Here is a 22,946-nt window from a genome sequence, read left to right on the forward strand (position 1 = left end):
AGATGGAGTGAATTGCCTAGTTAACCATGTTTTAAGGAGAACAAAAAAATCCTATGTACTAAGGCTGATAACTTATATATCCTAGGAATTATATTTCAAAACGTCCTCAAAGAACTCTTACAATTCAGATATACTTGAGAAGTTTGCTATTGGGGAAACAGTACAGAATCCACTTTCTTCATTTCTTTGAACTTACTAAAAAGATCTTATTTACCACAAGCAAGAATAGCAGAAGGAGGCATATAACACTTGTTAAATAATGCTTAAAGGAGAAAATTTGCAGTTCCATGTGTTCAAATAAAAAGTGGGTTATATTAACTTTTATAGTATTCCCAGAATGATAAATAAAGCACAGATGTCGCATCCGCATCATAGAGATACACAGTCAGAATTTAAAAGAGATCTCGTTGTGTGGAAAGCAGGTCATATATTGCTTAACTGCAATGTTTTACAATTATTAGTGAGAAAAAAAATAATCCTTCAGATAAAGGGGGAAGAAGTTACTAAACCTAAAAAGAAATGGCAGGTTATCATCCTGTGTTACTGTTGTGGAAAACAGTGTGGAGATTCCTCAAAAATTTAAAAGCAGAACTACCATATGATATGGCAATCCCACCAATGAGTATATATACAAAGCAAATGAAATCAATATGAGGAAAGGATATCTGCTTTCACGTGTTTATTGCAGCACTATTCGGAATGTGAAGATATGGAAACAACCAAAGAGGCCATTAATTTTTGAAAAGATAAGGAAAGCGTGGCACATATGCATAATGGAATACTATACAGTCATAACAACTATGAGATGTTTTCAATTGCAACATTATGAATTAACTTGAATTTTATATTAAGTGAACTGTTTTCTCATTAAATACAGAACCATGAGTTTGGTCCCTATCATTTTTAAGTGATCCATGAACCTAACTTTATGAAAAAAAAATTTATTCAAATATGAATATACAATGTGATCGAAGATTCTTTATAAAATAATAGGCAGACATTCCATTGGTGTATGTCACACCAATTGAATGATCCTAGTTATACAATTGTTGGTGACAGAATTTATCTGAATTTTTAATAACTACACATAAAAAACAATTTGACATATTTTCTTGTATTGAAGTTTTCATGTTTTACTGGATAATAGTAATGTAAGATCTTCATCAATCTTGTGCCCCTCACTCTGCCCCAGACCAGACTTATTTTCCATGGGTAGTATACACACACCACATTTGCACATATATATTCACAATGCATGGACATTAGTGACCCATAGTCTAAGTTCAATGTCACATGGCATGATGATGATGAGAAAGGTAGAATTTCACTATCCAGAAACATTGCTACATATTTCTCTTTATTTTAAAAGGAAAGTATATTGTCATTTTCAATGGGTGGGATGATATTGCTTATAATTTGATACATATAGAAGGAATGATCCATGTAACACATGAACTACCTGTACAGCAAGCCTGTCTTCACTTTGTCACATTTTTTAGCACTTCCTTGATTTCTCTGCAGTGTTACTGTATTTCCATTTTAGTTTAATCGTGTGTACTTGTAGGGATATGTCAATGGGCAATTTCTGTTTTCCCATGACATCCCATTTTATGTTCTTGTCTTGATGTAATTAATGGTTATATTACTAACAGTGACCTGATTTACACGAGAAAATTCATGCACGTGTCTATTTTGTGATGTTAAAAGAGAATACATGACATTGTGGCCCTTTATACAGTAAAGAGTCTTACTTAGTTCACATTTGTAGAGGTTGAAAGTCCGAGATTGGGTGATTCCATCTGTTGGCCTCAGTTAAGGGCAACCCTTGACTGCTTCACAGCATGATGGGGAAGTACAAACATAAGCAGTACCAGGTAGGGGGACTATGCATCATGGTGCCCTTGCTTTATGAAAGCCTGTCCTAGAGGCACTTGATGAGCAAGAATGTACTGTGAAGAGCATTGATCCCTTTCTGAGGTCAGTGCCCTATGACTTAATAACCCCACTATATTCATCTACCTCTTTAAGATACTACAGACTCTAAATGCTTCCACATAAGGCACAAAGCTCTCAGCACATGAGACACACTCCAACCACAGCATTCACCCTATTATAGGACAAAATCAATGAGGTTAACAGACCTCATGTAGAAAGAATGAGAATCATAGCACAGGGCTTAGTGTCAGAATCATCAAACTCTATAGACCTCAAAGCAAAGCTAAGTAAATCATAAAATTTGTATTTAAAACATCCATCTTCAAATGTGAACTTCGAAACAGTTTTCCAAGTGAAAGGAAAAGCTAAATAATATGTACAGAACAAATTGAGACATTTCATGCATAACATTTAATAAAAAAATTGTATATGAGAGACAAAAAGTGAAAAGCATAATAGATTCAGAGAAAAAATGGAATTTATCTTCTGCTGATGACTGTTCAATAGCATGAAATACTAGTAAAAATCCTTCTTACTGCATTATGAACAAAACCATATTATACAGGCCTACAAGTGCTGCGTTTGTCTATAAATATTCATAGCTCCTCTGCTGTTTAAATAAGATAAAACGGAGGTATTTTCCCATTCTATATTTTATTTACACTTTTATTCAATGAGACAATTGCATGATTCCTTATGAAAGTTGTGCGAAGAAATAATTTTATGTAGATTTCCTTGTTTTCAGAGAATACATGTAGAAAAGTATCTGATATAAGTTTGCATAATCGATGCCAGCTAGAGACATTTCTAATGTCTATATTTATCATAACTTAATTATGTCACTATATCTCCTGACATTTTAGGATGACAAGTTACAGCAATACAATGTAATAGTCTTGGACACACAAATTATGCAAATTAGAAACCTAAATGTCTAACAGAAGGTAAACTTGAATTGCTGATGATTTTAAAGTAGCAATCAAATACACTTATTTTTGTTTTGATTCATATTGGAGTGTTCCTGAATTTAAAAACTGGGGACAGAAATGGTGCCTACAGAGGACTAACTCAGTAGAATGCTATCCAGGCTGTAGAGAATTCCTGGAGTAGGGTTTAGGGAGGGCATGGATTGTAGGATAGTGGGTAAAGTGGCCTCTTGTGATGCCTGCATCCATCCCATAGGAGTGCTGTTTTGTTCTGCACATTTTGCTTTTGATTCAGCTGCATAGTAATGTTCCTGCAGGGAGTGCAAGACAGCACAACTGCGTGTGCTCCTGGCACCCACACGGGAAATCCAAAGAAAGCTTCTAGTTCCTGACTTCCATTTGTTCCTATCCTGGCACTTGCAGCCATGTGGTGGAATGAGCCAGTGGATGGAAATTCTCCCTCCATCTCTGTCTCTTTCTCTCTCTATCTTTCAACTAAACAAAGTAAATGTTTAAAAAAATTCTTGCAGTTGCTTCTCATATAGCAGCACTTTGAACCTCAACCTTGATGAGAGAAACATCAGCCATGAACTATTTAACATCTACTCTGCGTGTGCTTTATGTCGTCAACAGGTGTTCTTTATTTTCACTAAATATTCCATGGACTATTATTCAGTGATCAGTGTGATTAAAAATTGTACACAAGTGTGTATTATATAAGAGTGAATAAGCATATGCTCTCACTCTGTAAAAAATTATGAAACTTGTGACCAAACCCAGCCCTGTGGAACAGCCAACTGAGGTAATTGATATCTTGCTTGTTGAGATCCTCATTTTGATTGCTTAAGTAAACTTTGATCAATTCCCGCATAATGAACAATCAATTCTGATTTTTTTTTAAAGATTTATTTATTTTATTACAAAGTCAGATACACAGAGAGGAGGAGGAGAGACAGAGAGGAAGATCCTCCGTCCTATGATTCACTCCCCAAGTGAGCCGCAACGGCCGGTGCTGCACCGATCCGAAGCAGCGAACCAGGAACCTCTTCCGGGTCTCCCATGCGGGTGCAGGGTCCCAAAGCTTTGGGCCGTCCTCGACTGTTTTTCCAGGCCACAAGCAGGGAGCTGGATGGGAAGTGGAGCTGCCGGGATTAGAACCATCGCCCATATGGGATCCCGGGGCATTCAAGGTGAAGACTTTAGCCACTAGGCCACGCCACCAGGGCCCCAATTCTGATTTTAATAAGCATTTTAAGATACAAAAACATTGTCTTCTAATTATTCAACCTTTAACTAAAAGAAATACAAATTAATATTTGTGTTCTGTTCATTTCTATTACATTTGGAAAACTTCACCAATAATCTTTATTTAATTGTATTACTATTTTTTTTTTTTACTTGAGAGGTGGAGAAAGAGTATCTTTGCACTAGCTCACCCTCCAGATGTCTTCAGTACCAGGGTCTGGGTCTAGGGGCTAGTAACTCAGGCCGGGTCTCCTGCTTAGGTAGTAGGAAACCAGCTGTCTTCACCCCTGCACCCCACAGTGGAACTAGAGTCAGCACCCAGTAGCAAACAGGCACAACAACATGGGAAACAGGCATCATTAATCACTAGGCTAACTTTCTCCTGTCTCTAGTATTTTCATCAATCCACTAAAAATTTTTAAAATGCATTTGATTTTACTTCTAAGTACATGTTTACAAAGGTGAAAATAACTGTTCTGCTTTATAAAGTCAAAACACAAAACCAATGTTTCTACTTTATCCAGCACACACCACTGAGCCATTTCCATTGCAGTGTTGGTCCATTTAGACTACTGATTTTTCTCTTCATTGTCACCTAAATGTGAATACATAACAACATAGCTCTTCTTTCCCTAAGAATATCCCTGGATTACTTTTGAACTTTTTTTGTATTAACATTTCTCTTGTAAAGATCTGAGTAAACATGCTTATCTGGCATGTGTTTGACTTAAATTTGTATCTAACACTGATATAATAAAACTCTGTTGATGGTTTTATAGAAATGGCAGTGATCTTCATTTCCATATCTGTTTATCTTTTATAATTAGAGATGGTTTTCTTTTCATTTAATTCCGAATAACTTAAAATATTTACTTTGACTTAAATTAGTTGAACAATTTCTAGAGTTCCTGTTCATTAAAACAAACATAATTTTATCAATATAACACAGTCTTTTAGATTTTCAAATGCCATGAGCATTTTCATTTTAAAAGAGTGTTATTATTTGCTTTAAGAGAAATAGATGACAATTGAAAAAAAGAAGGAAGATAGAAAATACAGTTTACTTCTCTATGAAATTAGATCAAAATTTGATAACACTCACTTATCATGTAAATGCATATAATACTTGAAAATATTTAAATGCCGATTATATTCAGTTTTTTTTATATTCAGTTTTAAATTTTATATCTTTAGATTACAAATGTACTTAACGATATTTATTTTTAAGAAAGTAATTGAGAGAGGGGTACATAGTTCAATTTGTTAGTTTCTAGCAGAATATTAGAAGTCAAATAGATTGTAAATATTTTATGTAGACATCAGTGTATTTTTTTTAAGAATTTGTTTCTAAAGGATTGCATATTCTTTCATGTGATGATTTAGCTACTTTACATGTTTAACTTATTCTATCTGCTTCTTAAGCCTCCTCATCTCTGGTTCACTCATGTTTTCACCTGATAAACATCTATTAACTGAATGCTACAATATGATAGTCATTTAACATGTAACTGAATACAGCAAAAACATCTGCTTTCATAAAATGGCTGTTTTGTATGGGAGAAAGGCAGTACATAAGGTGAATAATTTAAAACTGAAGAATGATTTAGACTGAAATTGGTAGTAATGACAAAAATAAATTTGATGCATATTAACCTTAAGAAAAAAATCTTAAATAATTCTGAGGAATAAGCATTGTTGTCATCTAGGAAACAACTTAAAAACGTGGGGGAATGAGCTGTGTGTCCAGTGGGAAAATAGCTACCAGGCAAATGGAATGACAAGAGTGACAAAGGTGGATTCCCTGGGAAGAAAATCTACTTAACAAATCCAACAAAAAATTGATGGTACCCATGAGATTGACTTGACACAAGAAGAATAAAGACCAATCAATAGCAGACTACTAAATCTTGGGAAGCCTTTTAGTTTATTGTGAGAGTGTTGACTTTTGTCTGAGTGTTAAGAGAAACTAATATAGCATTGTAAATAGTAAAGTGGTCTGGACTGATTTAAATGTATTAAATTTGTGATCGCTGTAACTTCAGTGACAAAAATGCATATTACTGAGGCAGACAGAAAAACAGGACACAGTGGCTGATGCAGAATGATGTGTGAGATATGTTTGGAAGAGAAAATTTAGCAGGGAGACGGGCTCAGATCACCTAAGTCTTATCTGTTCATATATCTTTCAAGTAATCCCCATGCACTGTTGACTCAGCCCATTTTCTTTATCCTACTACTCTGGAAGTTTACGATCAGGCAACAGCAAATCCATAAACCTACAAATGCATCATGGAAAATAATAAAAATAATTGTAAAAATCCTTCCAAACACAGAAACTCAGCATTTTAGACTTTCCTGTATATATTTAAAATATTTTTTATGAATTTTAAATATAAAATTATTATAGGATTGGCCTCTATTTTAAAGATGATCTTTTCTATTTCTTTGATAGTATACAGTTCCTCATATGCATTTCTAAGGTTTCCAATTTTAAGACACACATTTTCACACATTTTGTGATTTCATTAATTGAGATATGCTTGAAGTTTGACAAAATATCTTAGGAAGATGTTACCATAACTGAATATAAATAATTATGCACATAAAGACTTATTTATTTTTTATTTCAAAGACAGATTTCACAAGAGAGAAGGATAGATGAAGAAAGAAGGTCTTGCATTCAGTAATTCATTTTGCAAATGGCTGCCAGGGTCAAAGCTGAGCTGTTTCGAAGTCAGGAGCCAGGAGCCTCTTCTGGGTCTCCCATGTGGGTACAGGATCTCAAGGACTTGGGCTATCCTATGTTGCTTTCCCAGACCATCAGCAGGAGCTAGGTTGAGACTGAGCATCCAGGACGTGAATCGGTGCCCACGTGGGATGCCAGCGACAGGACAGAGGATTAGCCTGCTTCTCCCCATGACATCAGCCCCCAAAACTAAATATTTTCAAGGGAAAGTAGAAATCTAAATAAAGATACTTCTTATTTGGGAAAAGTATCAGACGATTACAGAGAAATGAGTAAACATACTCATGTTTTATTATAGCTATAGAGCTGTCATGTATTGTGTTCTAAAGTGCAGTTTCAATATTTTCCCTGAAGGACATGTTAATGATGAACATTTCTAAAATGCATAAGAAAATAGAAGTATATTAATACCTATTTCTAATTTTATCAAATGATTACATTTAAAATGAATGTCCCTTTAATATCAGCAGAATTAAGGAACAGAAATATAATTAAACACTGAAAGAATTTATCTTTAAAAGGATAATTTTATGGCCATGCCATTTCTTTAATTTATCAGTCTAAAACTTCATTAACTCTCTTGGCATTGAGAAAATCTTACACAAAATTTTGAACAAATGAGAAATGGCTACATTCCTTATATATTTTCAAAGTTGTACATGAAGCTGCACAATAAGTTTTATCAGATTTCTCTCTGATTTTTTTGAAAAGTTTGATCAACTTAAATTTAAATTTTTAAATCATCATTGTTGTAGTGGTATTTTTCTCACAAATTTTATTTTAATATAGATTGTGGCACTTTTAAGTGCTTTGGAATGAATACGTTATTATGAAAAGGTGGATTGTTACCATTTTTATACCACTCTTTGGCATGGTGAGCTTTGATGTTAGCAAAATAAAGCCCTCAGTTTTATATTCCTCTGACAAATCTGTCTTTTTACTGTCATACACACAAATTTATCAATTCAGTATAGATTTGAGTACTCTCTGCATCCTATGTGCAAGGCACTTTAGCAAATAGAAAAATAAATGGAATGCTACTGTACAGTTTGTTCTGGGCTCTGTTTTCAAAGAATTGGGCAAGGGAGTGGAGGAAAACTGAAAAGAAACATCATGCTTTGTGTACGGTATAAATTCAATAAGAAAGAAATCTGTTTCACAAAGATTACCTACCAAAGTACTACCACTATGCCTTTAGTAAAATGAGATGTTAATGAAATAAATGCATGCAAAATATTGAATAAATAGAACTAAATGGCACTAAAATTGATACATGATTGATTGTGCTCATGCATTATTGTAGTTTTAATATGTTTCTCTAATACACAGTACAAATTTGGATACACATTTTATCATAGATAAAATTTACCTTTCTTAGAGATTTTATCTATTTACTTTCAAAATAATTATTAACATGATGGTATTAACCTCTGCATTTTCACTTTTTTTAATCATATGTTGTTTTTTTGTCTTTGTTCTCCTCTTGTATTGCATTTTAAAACAATTATTCATTTTTTATTGGAAAGTCAGATTTGCAGAGGGAAGCAGAGAAAGAAAGATCTTCCATTCACTAACTCACTCCATAAGTGGCCGCAATGGCTAGAGCTGAACTGATCTGAATCCAGGTGCCAGGAGCTTCTTCTGGGTATCCCACAGGGGTGCAGGATGCCATGACTTTGGGCCGTCCTCCACTGCTTTCCCAGGCCACAGGCAGGAGCTGGATGGGAAGAGAAGCAACCAGAATATGAAGCTGCACCTATATGGGATCCTGAGGCATTCAAGACGAGGACTTTAGCCACTAGGCTACCATGCCAGGCCTTATCACATTATTTTTTTTTAGTACATATATTCTATTATAACATTTTAATTCTTTAGAGTTTTAAAATTGAAATTTCATTTTGCAAATTTGAAACATGATTTACATCTTACATAACTGATCTAGGACATTGTACCTTAGTTCCATTGACTATATTTTTCCTATATAGCTCTATTCTTTTAATCCTCTTCTTATAGTACTATCATCATACATAGTAACCACGGTCCCAAGTGTTTGGGCCATCCTCGACTGCTTTCCCAGGCCACAAGCAGGGAGCTGGTTGGGAAGTGGAGCTGCCAGGATTAGAACCGGCGCCCATATGGGATCCTGAGGCGTTCAAGGCGAGGACTTTAGCTGCTAGGCCACACCACCAGGCCCTATAGTTATATTTTATATATTCTGATGTCTTAAAAATGGAATAGGGAGGCCAGCATTGTGGCATATCAGGTTAATCTGCCACTGTCTTCAAACGTAGCATCCCAAACAGGTGCCACTTGGTGTCCCAACTGCTAAACTTTTAATCCAGTTGCCTGTTAATGTGTTTGGGAAATCAGTGGAAGGTGGTTCAAGTCTTTAGGCCTCTGCCATCCAAGTGGGATGCCCAGTTGAAATTTCTACCTCCTGGCTTCATCCTGGCCAGGCCCTGGCCTATGTGGTCATGTTGGTGACAAACCAAGTGGTGAAAAATCTGTTTTCTCTTTGCTTCTCTCTTACTCATTCTCTCCCTCTCACTCCCTCTTGCTTTCTCTCTGCTACTTCATCTTTGTTTCCTTTTCATTCCATCTGTGACTCTGGCTTTCAAAATAAATAAATGTATTTTCTAAATGTAAGAGAAGAGATCAAATATTTCTATTACTTTTTATGTGATTCAATTGAGGCGCTTATCATAAAATACATTAAAATTGGGATGACTCAAAACATTTTCCCTCTCATAGTGATGAGGTCTGGTACATCTAAGAACAGGGCACTAAAAGATTCAGTATCTGACTAGAGCCTACTTCCTATTTTCAGTATTGGTGTCCAACTGTGTCCTCAAAAGTTAGAAAGAGAAAACCAATTTCAAAATTCTTTGTATGAGCACCAGTCCCATCTGTGAGGGCTCTACACTCATAAAAATTACTTTAAAGAAGTCACACCTACAACAATCATCACATTGGACATTAGGGTTCATACTATGAATCTGAGAAAGAAACAAGCCTTCAGGTCCTAAGAGCTTTTTTCCCATTTATGATTCTGTTCACATTTCCCCCCTATAAACTCAAGTTACTTCCTTATTGTCACACTATTCAGTTTTCACCCATCAGCAATTCTGGGTTGTTACTGTTAAATGTGAGAAGTCTTCAAAAGCTCAATAGAAAATGTGCATTCAAAAAAAAAAAAAAAAAAACGAATAGACATTTGCCTGGCAGCGGAGATACCATGATCATGAAGGTGGTTTTCCCAGGGCGAGGCTTATCAATTGCACTCTGGATGTGCTGACACCTGCGATTTCCCCACATGAGGGAAACTTGACTGCATAATTTGTGGTAGTGGGGGACTACGTTTGCCCTCTCCCCTGGTGGCAGGGGGTGGGGGGGAATGAAGACTATGTATGTGTGTAGGTATGGGAAACACAGATGAGGCCCCTGTACCTGGCTGTTGCTCCATTTGGAGCATGAATCAATGGATGAAAGATCTCTGTCTCTCATTTTCTCTTCCTCTGAGATGCTATCTTTAACACAAATCAACATATATTTTAAAGAAAACATAAACTTATCAAAATCAGAAATTATTTAGAAATAGATTCATTATATGGAATTATAAAATTTAATTCACCTTACTTTTTTTTCAGTCTTTTTGGAAAACTTTGACTGCTTTGTTATGCAAAAGTAGAGCACTTCCATTGTGGTATTGCCTTGCAGTACATCTCAGATTTTGTTCCGCTTTAATTCTTGAACAGTAATTCAATGTACTCAAAAGTACTTCATTTTCTTTATGAGAGCATGGATGTCTTTTAATCCTATTCATATAGCTTCCTAAATCATTTATTGCTCATTCCATTTTATTTCAAGAGTTAGTAGTTAGTTTTCTCTTACAGCAATAACCTTTATGCTCACTGATTTACATGACAAGAATGTGTATATTGTGGCTACTGGGTCTGCAAAAATGCAATTTCAACAAAAATTTTGCATTAATTTTCCCCTGTCCTTCAGAAATATGAAACCCAACTAGTTTTAGATAATCTGCATTAACATGTATGGCAAAGTAGGGATTAAAATAATAAAATTGATCTTACAGACACTTGCAAGTCAAACCAAATTTATAGCATATGTCATCATCACTGATATTTACAGTAATTGCATCCAGACTTAAATGTCTTTGCCTTAGTGTTAAAGGAAAACTTGTTTCGGCAATTGTATGAATAAGGTTCCCTAATTACAAGTAATGAAATTAAGTCCACAGATGCAAGTTTAAATGACCAAAAAATAATAAGCAGGAAAAGAACTTATCATATAATTTTGTTTGTGATTCACAAAAACACAAATACAAACTTAAATGAAAAGAAATGTTTATGATAAAATTATAGAGTTGATTGATAGAACACAGGGGCAAAGTTGTATTCAGAATTCAAATAAGCTTAAAATGAATGTAATTCAGAGCAGGGCTTCTTAAATATTCATTTTATATAATTAAATTTACTTTAATATGTAAGCTGTCATTCACAAGGAAGCCTGTTTAAACAGGATCTTCTATTTCTCTAGGATTGCCTCAGAACCTGGGACTCTATCTCTCCAACCAGATTCCATAAATTTATTTCCTTAAATTCACAGTCCACACACCAGTAAGGAATTCACTGTTCCTTCCTATCACCTAGGCTTCAGTTTATGATATTAAATCTTTTCTTCCATTAAATACTGGTTTTCTCAAATGATTCCAACTCAAGACTTCAGGATATTGTACAATATAGCACATAGTTTGGGAGAAAATGAAAATATGTAAGGAAATAATGATTCTATGAAATCAGAAAAGGCATAAATCTTAGGTGAAGATTTTCTAATTATAGAGAAAATTGTACCTTACATTAATCAACTATCATCATATACTCAATGACACCTATTAGAGATGTGGTACAGATGCAACTTTGGAAAGACCTTGCTTATCATTTGAGAGTGGAGCTCAGAAAAATCTATAAAAATTGAAGCTTCTCTTTGCAGAGAAGCTAGGTAATAGTTAACACAACTCACCCTTTTAACTCTATACAATTTTTTATAACTCCAATTTACCACCACAATATATATGTGTGTACATATACATATAGAGAACATTTACATAGTTACATATAAAGTAGTTATATAATATATTAACATGATATTTGTCTTTTGGGGACTGGATTACTTCACTAACAAAATGTAACTGAATATAATAAAATACAGTAAAATCTGAAACCATTATGCTTATTCAAACCTTAATTATTTGGTATTAATAGGTAAAAGTAGAGGTGGCAATTTTTGAGAACAGTTTTTAATAAGCAAAGGTAACTAATCCAAAACTTAATTCATTAAATGAGTCACACTTAAGATTTTTTCATATTGATGGCAATGCTGTAGTTTGGGTGAAATGTAAAAATCAGTCATTTGCTGCCAGATAATATGCCGGTAACAATGAATAACTTATACTTTCTAGCACATTTGTTAATTTCTATTTCACTCCTTGTGCAGTCTGCTCTCTAAAATTGTGGACAAAAATATTTATATAGTCTGCTAGTAAATTTATCATTAAGTTGTGATACTTGTTCTTCGAAAGGATTGTTCTAAAAACATTATGAAGTTGATTTCAGCTCTTTTCCATTGTTTTTAAAATTTTAAATGACACATGGAAATTGTACATATAAATATAGTAGCATGGGATTTTTACTCGGGAGACTCTGTTAACTGTATAGTCACAATAAACATATGTCTTCTTAAACATTTACCTTTTACATTTTAAGCATGTATACCATAATATATTCTAGGAAAAAAGCTGTCTATAAAAATAATTTATGAAAATAATACATATATGCAGTTTATTCTGTTACTCTTAAGCATGCAAATATTCTACATCCTTATTTTTATTCCTTGTAAGAATTATGTAACAAAAATAAAGGTGAATATGCTAATTTTCAGTCCCAGAAATGAACATATCATTTATGTTTCATTTCAAAATAAATGTTTAATCTTATGTACTTTCACATTTTTATGACTTTTTGGCTGTCTACTATTTTGGGGGGTATTGAAATAGGATAGACTTTTTTTAAAATCGCATTTTGCTAATTTAAACAAGTTTAACAACTACTAGCTACAACACAGTGAAAAAATGTGAAGCTATTTATAGACCACACAGTTTTCATTAGCAATTATTTTCCATTATTACTCTTTTGTTATACTTTTAAAGTCCAACCTTTATAGTTATGACCTCATAATTGCATAGGTTTCAACATACCCAGGATATAAGCGTTTAACAAATTATTCATGTTTGAGTACTTCAATAATGAGATGCTAAGACTATAGTCCTTCTTGTTGAAGCAATTTCCAGAAATGATTGAATCCCTAATGATAGGACCTGAAAAGCATTTCATTACCTTCAAGAGTGTGTATGCTACCAGGCAACTTCCAGTTATTCATCCTAATCTTTGTTAAAACATTTCACATACTATACGTGTATATTTTTTTTTTCCATAAAGTCCCTAGTTAACTGTTGGGGCTGCTAAGTTTCAGTTGATCCATGGTAGATTATTTTTCCCAACAGATTTTGTCTGTTTGGTTACTTCTTTATATTTAGTAGTTTGGGGGACGCTTAAAACATCAGGGATTATTCACGTAACATTTTCATATCTATGAGAGTTTTATTTGACATCATAATAAATTTGGAAAGTATCAGTTTAGGTTCAGAAAGAGAAAAATAGCCAACTATACAGAAAATACATTTATATGAAAAACATCAGGCAGAGCTTTCTAGAATTATCTGATAGGAGCTGAAGCCAGAGTCCATAAATGGAATTGCTTTCTTACGGAATGCTCAAAATAAAATCTTTCAATCATTGAGTCAATCCATTTGAAATAATCCCATTTGCTGAAAAAAAATCACAAATTGAGAATTTGGATCACATCTTCAAAATAGCTTTATAAAGGGAGCCTGGTGCAATGGCTCAAACAGCTACATCCTCCCCTTGCAAATGTCAGGATCCCACATGAGCACCAGTTCACCTCCCAGCTGCTTCACTTCTGTCAGCTCCCTGGTTGTGGCCTGGGAAAGTAGCAGAGAATGGCCTAAAGCCTTGCAACCCTGCAGCCACGTGGGACATCTGGAAGAATCTCCTGGTTCCTGGCTTTGTATTAACCCAGCTCAGCTCCAGCTGTTGTGGCCACTTGCGGAGTGAACTAACAGATCTTTCTGAATCCTTCTCTCCATAAATCTGCCTTTCCAGTAAAAATAACATAAATATTTTAAAGAAAAAAAAAAACAACGAAAACAAAACAGTTTCATAGCAATAACTGTATTAGCATTTGAGTACCTGGAACTAAATAAATTGAGAAATAAATAAGGAAAAGGGGAGAGGGACATTTGTTTTCTGGTTTTATACAATTAACATTCTTGGGGTGGGTGTTGTGGCTAATCCTCTGCTTGTGGCACTAGCATCCCATATTGGTGGTGATTTGCATTCCAGCTACCCCACTTCTGATCTAGCGCCCTGCTTATAGCCTGGGAAAGCAACACAAGGTGGCCCAAGTCATTGAGATCCTGCCCCAGTGTGGCAGACTCAGAAGTTAACTGCCCCTGGCTTCCAGTTGGCTTCACTGAGACCAATAGAGGAAAGAACTAGTGGATGGAAGATTTTTTTCACTCTGTCTTTGTCTCTCCTTCTGTTGTAAATCTTAAAAAATTAGCACTCCCATGATACTGGAAAGATGAAAATATAGATGCTTAATTCAACTGTTACTGAACTTGTATAACTATCTCAGCATATTAGATCTTGCAGCTTTTATACATTCAAAATATTTTTGACATGTATTTTGACACTGCATGTAAGTTTCAGAAACAGTCTAAATGATGTTTAAAATTTTAATTTCTGAAGTGTCATATTTTAAGCAAGATCTGCGTATGATTATGGTTCTTTTATGTTATAACTCTTACTACATAGCTGTGTTTGTAGGTAGTTTACCACATACATGCTTGTCTGAAAGATCTGAGGAATTTTTCTGTGAGGAGCAAGCATTGTGGACAGTTGGGAAAGTGCCCACTTGTGGTCTCACCATCCCATATGAAAAATGCAAGTTAGAGCACAACTGCTCTGCCTCTGATGAAGCTTCCTATTAATGCACCTGTGAAAACAACAGATGACGGCCTAAGTGTGGGGGTCCCTATCATCCATAGAAAATCAGGATGGAATTCCTGACTTCTAAAATTGGCCTCACCTGACCAGCAGTTGAGGTCATTTGGAAAGTAAAACAGCAGAAGAAATTTTTCTCGATTGTTTACTTATGCTCTGCCCTTCAAATAAATGTCTTCTTTTCAATATTTTATTATTTTTGTTGTTATTATTATTGTTATATTATGATATAGCTCCGTAGGCTCTGGAATATTCTTGGCGCCCTCCTCCCCAAACTGATTTCTCCTATATTATCACAATAGTATAATTCTTCACTAACAGTCATAAGTCAAATAAATGTCTTTTAAATAGTAACTTTGCTTATCATATCCTAACAAAAATTTCTACAACATTTGAAATTAGTTCAATGATATACATGATTTATTTGCAAATAACTTATTTTAACACTGTATTTATGATAGAGTTTATAGCTGTACTGAACACATATCTTTTTGAGTGATTTTTTTTTAAATTTAGTTGAAAGAGTTATAGAATGAAAAGAGGCAGAAAGAGAAAGAAATCTTTTATTCATTTGTTCACCCCCCACATTACTGTAACGGGTAGGGAACAGCCAGGACAATGTGAGGAGCCCAGAGTTTCTTCCAGTTCTCAGTACTTGGGCCATCCTTCACTGCTTTTCTTTTTTTTTTTTAATATATATTTTTATTATATTATTTATGTATCTGAGGTGAAGGGGGATATTGAGGGAGAATCCCCACCCAGTCTCCCACCCGCCCAAGGTCCCAGATGTGGGGCATGCTGAGATACTTGCTCAAGTAGTCTTAATAGTCTTCCAGTTATGGATCGCTGCCAGTCACATCCCTCCCAGCTCGATGAGGTCATTGAAGAAGCCACTGATTGTCACAGTCCATCATGGAGTCTTCGTTTGCCCAGTATTTCGCTGCCCAACATTTAGCTGAGGTGGTTGATTGACCTGTTCCGTCCTCCGTCCTCTCTTAGCCAGGGCTCTGAGTCCAGCAGTTCGATTGGGGAGATCACCAAACAGACATAGAGTTATTCCCAGATCAGATTCCCGCATGTTTTCTAGGCTCATTGGTTAGAAGTGGTGAAGTGGGATCTTGAATCAGTGCTCATGTACAATGCCAAATTCAGAGGCAGAGGCTTGCCCCAATTATCTTAAAAATAAAAGTTAAGTATTGATCTTGTGATTTACCAGAATGTCTGTTCAAAGAGAAAAAATAATGCTTGCTTGTGAATTGCAGAAGCTTGCCTTGTGAAAGCCAACTTGCATGGCCAAGTAATCTGGAATGACCAGAGTGGTGAATTTATTACATGGATGTAAAGGCGATTAACATAACCAAGGACACAAACACTACAGGCCCTTGACTGAAAGGCCTTCATCTTTTAAAAAAAACATAGAAGTCTCTTAAAAAATACTTCACTTCTTTCAAATTCCAGCTTAACGATATTCAATAGCCATTCGATTGTGCACAAGCAAGTTTCTCAAGGAAGTATGTTGACTTCCAAGATTGATATTAGACTGACAACTACTTTCAGCTTGAAATTATCTACAGGTGGCTTGTCGGTAGTCATGACCCAGCACCCGGTCTCCATTTAGCACTCCTTCACTGAACTGGACTGTATTTTTTGAGGCCACAGGTCTGCTACCATTGTCATTTGCATGTGAATTAAATTTTCTCCTTGCTTTATACTCAAACCTTTTTTTGCTTGCTGTTGTGATTTAAGATCTAACAAGATCTAGGTTTTCAGAAGCAGGTTGAATCAGAAATAAAAAGTGGCAACATTTCTAAGATCTAATTGACTATTTAAAATCACATTTTGCTATCTGCAATAGTTTTGATATGATTTGTGCCCAATAAACATATGCGTATCTAGTCCCCAGTGTGGTGATGTTGAGACAGTAGAACCTTTGAGAAGTTGGACCTGCTGTGAGATAATTGGGTCATGGAACCGCTACCTGCATGAATTAATTAAAGTCTCTTGAGAAAATGGAGAGTGTATGATATAAGTGGGTTATTTCTGTAAGAGAATGTCATTGCAAAAAGGAAGAACCCCAGCTGTTTCCCTAGACTGCTGCCCCCTGTCTTACCATGTACCCTCTGTCTCATCCTGGGCGTGAAACCCTGCCATTGTGGTAAATCACTCTCTGGCACTCTGCCTTTCAGATAAATATGTAAATAAATAATTGTATATACATATATAATATACTCACATGTATATGTGTAAATATAAAATAGACTATTAAAAACTTGTTTTCCAGTGAGAATTGAACAGAATATAATTTTCAAGTCAATTTTTAAATCTAAATATCTTGGTAGTTTTGAGTAATGCACACATGAATAAATTAAGATTAGCAAAATATATTCCTATATTCTAAAATTTATCTTATAAAATAAATCAAATTTACATAGATTTGAATTTCTTTGGAGCAGTTATGCTTCAGCTAGATGCGATAACACCATCTTATTGTTCTTTTAAATGATGGTGTGTTATTAAAATATACTTAGACCTGTCTTTATGACCTTTATATGCAAACTTTTATTCTGGGATAAATATTTCAGTTTTATACTATTTTACCCAATATTGTATTAATTTACTTTCGTTTTGTAATAATCTGATTTCCTTTGATTCATTGAACTGACATTCCTCTTTGTACATAATTTACTGATTTCATCTGATTGATATGCACTATATCTAAAGTGCCTGTGTCCCACATGTTACAGTAACACAAAACAGTTTTATACAGTGGTAAAAAACAAGCAGTTTACATGATGCAGTAATTGGAAAGGACATTCTAAATTACCATTTTTGTATATATATAGATGTTTTTATGAGAAGCATAATTTTAACAGTTATAACACACTGTTAAAAACAATAAGTAGATGCTCTTCACCAAATTTTATAGCATTCAAATCATATTTGAATAATTCATTACAAACATAGGTAAATATCTTGAATGCAAATTATTGGACTTTGATTTCATGTAATTACTCAGAAGCACTGCAAAATATTTGCTCATAATGAAACAATTATTATCTTAAAATAATTGGCTTTATTAAAAATAATTTTGCCTCAGTAACTTTAAGCAGTACGAAGATATAAAAGTTTTAATATTTTGTGTTATTATTAAAGCTAAATATGCATGACTATTTATAAGTAAGAATTAATGATATATAATATTTGTGAAAATCTCATTAGACATCTTGAAAATGTGCAGGTAAAGTTTACCAAAGCATAGTAATGGAGTGTTGCCATTACTCGCTATTCTGGAATAAAGCATAGAGTTGAACACTACATTATAAAACAGGTTGCTTTGCAAAGTAATATGACATTGAAACACCATATGAGTCTGAGTAGTAAACCTTTGGGAAATGATCTAATGGTACCAATTATACATCATATAATAGAATCAAAGTTCAACCATACGAATATTGAAGGTAATTATCCAATAATTAAATGCATGGTTAATACTGTAAATGCCATAAGAGAATTACATACTTCAGAAGAAATATTGTTTGGCAATATAATTAGAAACAATATTATCAAATGTTGCAATATTATGGAATTTTGATAGTTTAAGAGCAGGTTACACAGTTCATTGAAATGAGAAATGATGCTCTTCTCTGGGGGGATAGCAGAAGTAACCTGAACACATAGAAAACCATTAAGCAGTAGTTTACAGAAGTATAGATCCAAGTACTAATGTTTAAATCAGAATATAAAAATCACACTGAAAAATACTGCTCTCTGAAAAAATAAAAATCTTAGTTTGTATTATCTGAAAATAATTACTCAGTGCCATGTATAAAAAATCTGAAATTCATATTCTCTTTAAATAATCAACATTATTTTGGTTTAAATGTATGGTATCAACTGTAGACACATCTAAATTTTATTAAGTAATCATTTTTATATGATTACTATAATAATCAATGGATTTATTTTCATTGTTTAAAAGGTTATTTTATTCACTGACTATAATTACCAATATTATAAATTTTGCACAACTCATTGAATCTGTGTGTTAACTAAGTATTCATTTTTGATACCAATTAAGAATTAAAATATGGAACAATATTTAGTCAATATAACACCATGTTATTTTGGAAAATAATGTTTTAGATGAAATGAAATATTCCTATAGTGAATTTCTTAATATAATACCTTACTTAGTCAACAACAAGCATATGTGATTAGACGTCTTTTATTCAGTGAACAAAATGTATTGAAAAAAGTGTATAAAAATAAGTAAAAATATGTGATATTTGCACTGATGTTAAAGAATTTTTTTAAATATGCTTTCTAAAATTTGGACTGAAACAATGGAAATAAGCTAGTTCAGAATTTTCTTTCAAATTATTGTGGCTTGTAAGCTCCATACTGAACACTGAAATATAATTAAACATCATCAATAACAAAAGGCCAAATATTTATGTTAATAAAGTGTTGCTGAAAACATGCATTTGCCATTCTGAAATGAAAAAAAGGGCAAAATTATTCTGTTATCCTCACTGAATTTTGGCTTGGTTGAGCTGACAAAGTTAGGTTCACATATTTATAGAAAGAAAAATAATAAATCCCCAAAGTGAAGAACAAATATTATTCTCTGTAATGCATCAGTGGTTATTTCCTTAATTGGATGAACAAGTTTACACTGAATCCAAGATGCTTTCTGACATTGTGTCAGTTTTGCTTTCTTTCAAGTTTTAATTAGATTCATATATTTCTATGAAATTTCTGTTTGAACAGTCAAGACATTTCTGCTATTATACTCCTTAACATGCAATTAAAGTCATTATTTAGCTTTTATTTTGCTAGTTACAATGCTTTTAAGCCAGGTAATATCATACCACTTTGTGATAGACAATGGTTTTCATTTTACAGTTGTTAAGGGACTAAAAATTCTTGGCCATTTATTTCCACACAATGATGAATATAATACTGCTGCAAGGAGATGTTTTTGTTTTGTATTTCATTCTTGGTTGAAATATTGGATAGAATGAAAAATAACAACCATGTGATTGTGTTAAGACAGAAAAAAGTGAAACAAAATCATGCAGCCAATGGTGGTTATGAAAATGAGGTAGTTAACCTTAACAGATAGCTACCTATTAACCAGGCAGTAAGCAAATAAAAATGATAATTTTCTCCTTACAATAAATAATACTATGAAGTATACATAATTAATATTCCTTATTTTTCAACTATGCAGTATTAGAGAACTCTAAAACTGAATCAAGTCTATTTGCAATAGTCGAAACATTTAATCAATGCAATAATCATCTATTATATTATTTAATTACAGGGGCTCAATGCATAATGGAAAAATTGATCTGATAAAACATCTAGATGAGAGAATAATCCCACAGAAATATTCATTAGATTAATAGGAAGAAAATGAACAAAGTAATTAACACTGTTTGAGCAGCAGTTACGTGTCTAGAACTATCTTAAAGCTAAAGAAAGTATTCTAATTCCCAGTGTTTTAAATACTGGAGAGGAAATAACTAAATAAATAAGAGGTGCATTGTGAAAAGATATTGACAAAGAAGGTGTGTGTGTGTGTGTGTGTGTGTAAAATCAGAAAACACACCCTTTGGTTTGGTCAGTGGACAGAGAGGTGTATAATATATAATGTGGCATTATATTAAAAGAGATCCATAGGATTAGAACATAAAAATCATAGGGAATAGTGTGACAGAATAATAGTGGAGCAGCAGGAATCAAATTGGGTAATATTCTGTTTCATGTGAATAATTTAATGCTTTTCTCTGGGAGCAAATGAACTTTATGAAAGAATTTTAAGCAGGTGGAATATAGTATAATCACAAATATGATTAAGGAGGGGACACATGTTTTGGAAAAGAGTGGAAATGAAGAGATGAAAGACATGAAATAGATTAGGGAATGCTTTTGATGTCCTGCCTTAATCCAGGCAGTTTAACTGTATCAAGTTCAACACATGGTGAGGGAACACCGTGTATCTGCCTCAGAATATAATGTGTTTTCTTGCCAATAGACAATTTTATAACCATTTGTGCAGCAGGTTGAATGAGCTACAGAATTAATGTGCCTGGAACACATCCTCAGATGGAAGGAGGCTCATAAGAAAGCATCCAAATTCTTCTTTTGAAAGGAGGAACAATTTGGAGATGTATATTGTGATCTATGCTGGATTCCTCAGCAAGAATGGAGTCCGAAGTGCTTATAGCAGTAATCTGCCTGATGGTACACCTTTGTTGTAAAACTCACTCCTGCTTCTCTCAGAGCTTCCTGGATTCTTTCCCCTTACATACTATATGAAATACATATACTTCTAAGTATATGTAAGTATTATATATATACATGCTTGGAAATACAAACAAAAATAAAAGGATGTTGTCATTCATTAGCCATGGCAGAGCAAGATACAGGTAAAATGTGCCAGTGGCTCTGGTTTATTGTCCTTGCAAATAGGATGAATTTTGCAGTTTTCTCAATAAAAATAATTGGAGAATGCTTATGAGAATCATGCTTTAACATTTTGTGCTTGACTTCCTGAGGAGACAGTCAATGACAGCATCAAAGAGTGCAGATGTGTTTGCACGAAAATAGGGCAGAATTGTAAGACTTTAGAAGTTCATTAGCATACATGTAATGCTAATATTTTGGATGAAATTGCCCAGAGTGTGTTCAGAAAAATGAGGATCTAGCAAATAGTCACAGAATACTCACATTTCATTAGCAATTGGAAGAGAATGAGTATGAATATGGGAAAGAACAGATTAACTCACATCTGAGAAAACGAGTGTGATATTATAGAAACAAGAAAAGATTGCTTCCTCCCATGGTGTGAATCTTATTGTAACTGTCAAGGAGATTTTGAAGGCATATAAGGGATTCTTATGGGAACAATTTGCCAACTTCATCTTTTTTTTTTTTTTTGTAGAGAATTGACTGATTACTCAAAATTGTACAAAATGCTACCTTGATACCATATGTAACAGTCCCATGTAAAATAAGGACATCGCTACCATTTTCTGCAATTTATGCCTTGTATGATGCCTGTAGCTGTAATCTAAAGAAAGACCCATACAGAAACAGCCAAGACTCATTTAAATTACAATCTCCTTGGGTTTCTACAAAATAAGTTATTGCAAGCCATTCACAAACAGAAATGGTTGAGTTCTTTCTGTTGAAAAATTACAGATCTAACTAAAACTTATACCGCTAAGGTATCATCAATTGCATTTCTATTTCCTTCTCCAATAGGAAGCTTATTAAGAGAAAGGTTAATGACATTGACCTTAAACACCTGCAGTTATGTTCATTTAATCAATATCACTTGACCAGGAAAGAGTATGACTAATAATGCTATGCCTGTGTGTTTTATTAGCTTATTAGTCAATCAGTGCTTTTTGTATTCATAAGATGTCCCATTACTGATATTTGCTAATTACTAAATAATATTCAGAATCAGTTAAGGAATATCTGAGAAATTGTTGAATCAAAACTAAGTTGTGCTCTTCTGAATGGGCTGTAACTCAGACTACTGAATCAAGTAACTAAAAGAAACATAATGCATTCTGATGTGGGATGAATACACAGGCAGCTAGGTAGGCCTGCTCAGTTGGCAAATCTTCAGGGAACAAATATAATTCTATTCTTCCACTCCTCAGCCAGAAGACCTTTTCTAGGATGTTTCTGGAGGTTGGGTTTCTTGTTCAAATAAAAATTAAATATCAAATAATTTTCAAAAATTTTATCCCAAAAATAAATAACATATAATACTCAAGCTCTATGACACTATTGCTGAATTCTCCCATACACTTAAATCATTCATAAACTTGCACCAAAAATATGAAATGGAGAAAATTCCTTCAAAAGCATTTTATTACACCAACATTACCTTGATGTGCCTTCTAAACAAAG

At 33.8% G+C, this 22,946-nt stretch overlaps 1 non-coding gene across 1 annotated transcript; it reads left to right on the forward strand.

The window, feature by feature from the left end:
• The first annotated feature begins 10,062 nt into the window (after positions 1–10,062).
• Positions 10,063–10,226, forward strand: LOC118760078 (U1 spliceosomal RNA). The gene has a single exon (XR_004996568.2). It is a non-coding gene; the product is annotated as a U1 spliceosomal RNA (small nuclear RNA).
• Positions 10,227–22,946: the final 12,720 nt, after the last annotated feature.

The sequence above is a fragment of the Ochotona princeps genome, chromosome 11, assembly GCF_030435755.1.
Source record: "Ochotona princeps isolate mOchPri1 chromosome 11, mOchPri1.hap1, whole genome shotgun sequence".
In the NCBI taxonomy this organism is placed as follows: domain Eukaryota; kingdom Metazoa; phylum Chordata; class Mammalia; order Lagomorpha; family Ochotonidae; genus Ochotona; species Ochotona princeps.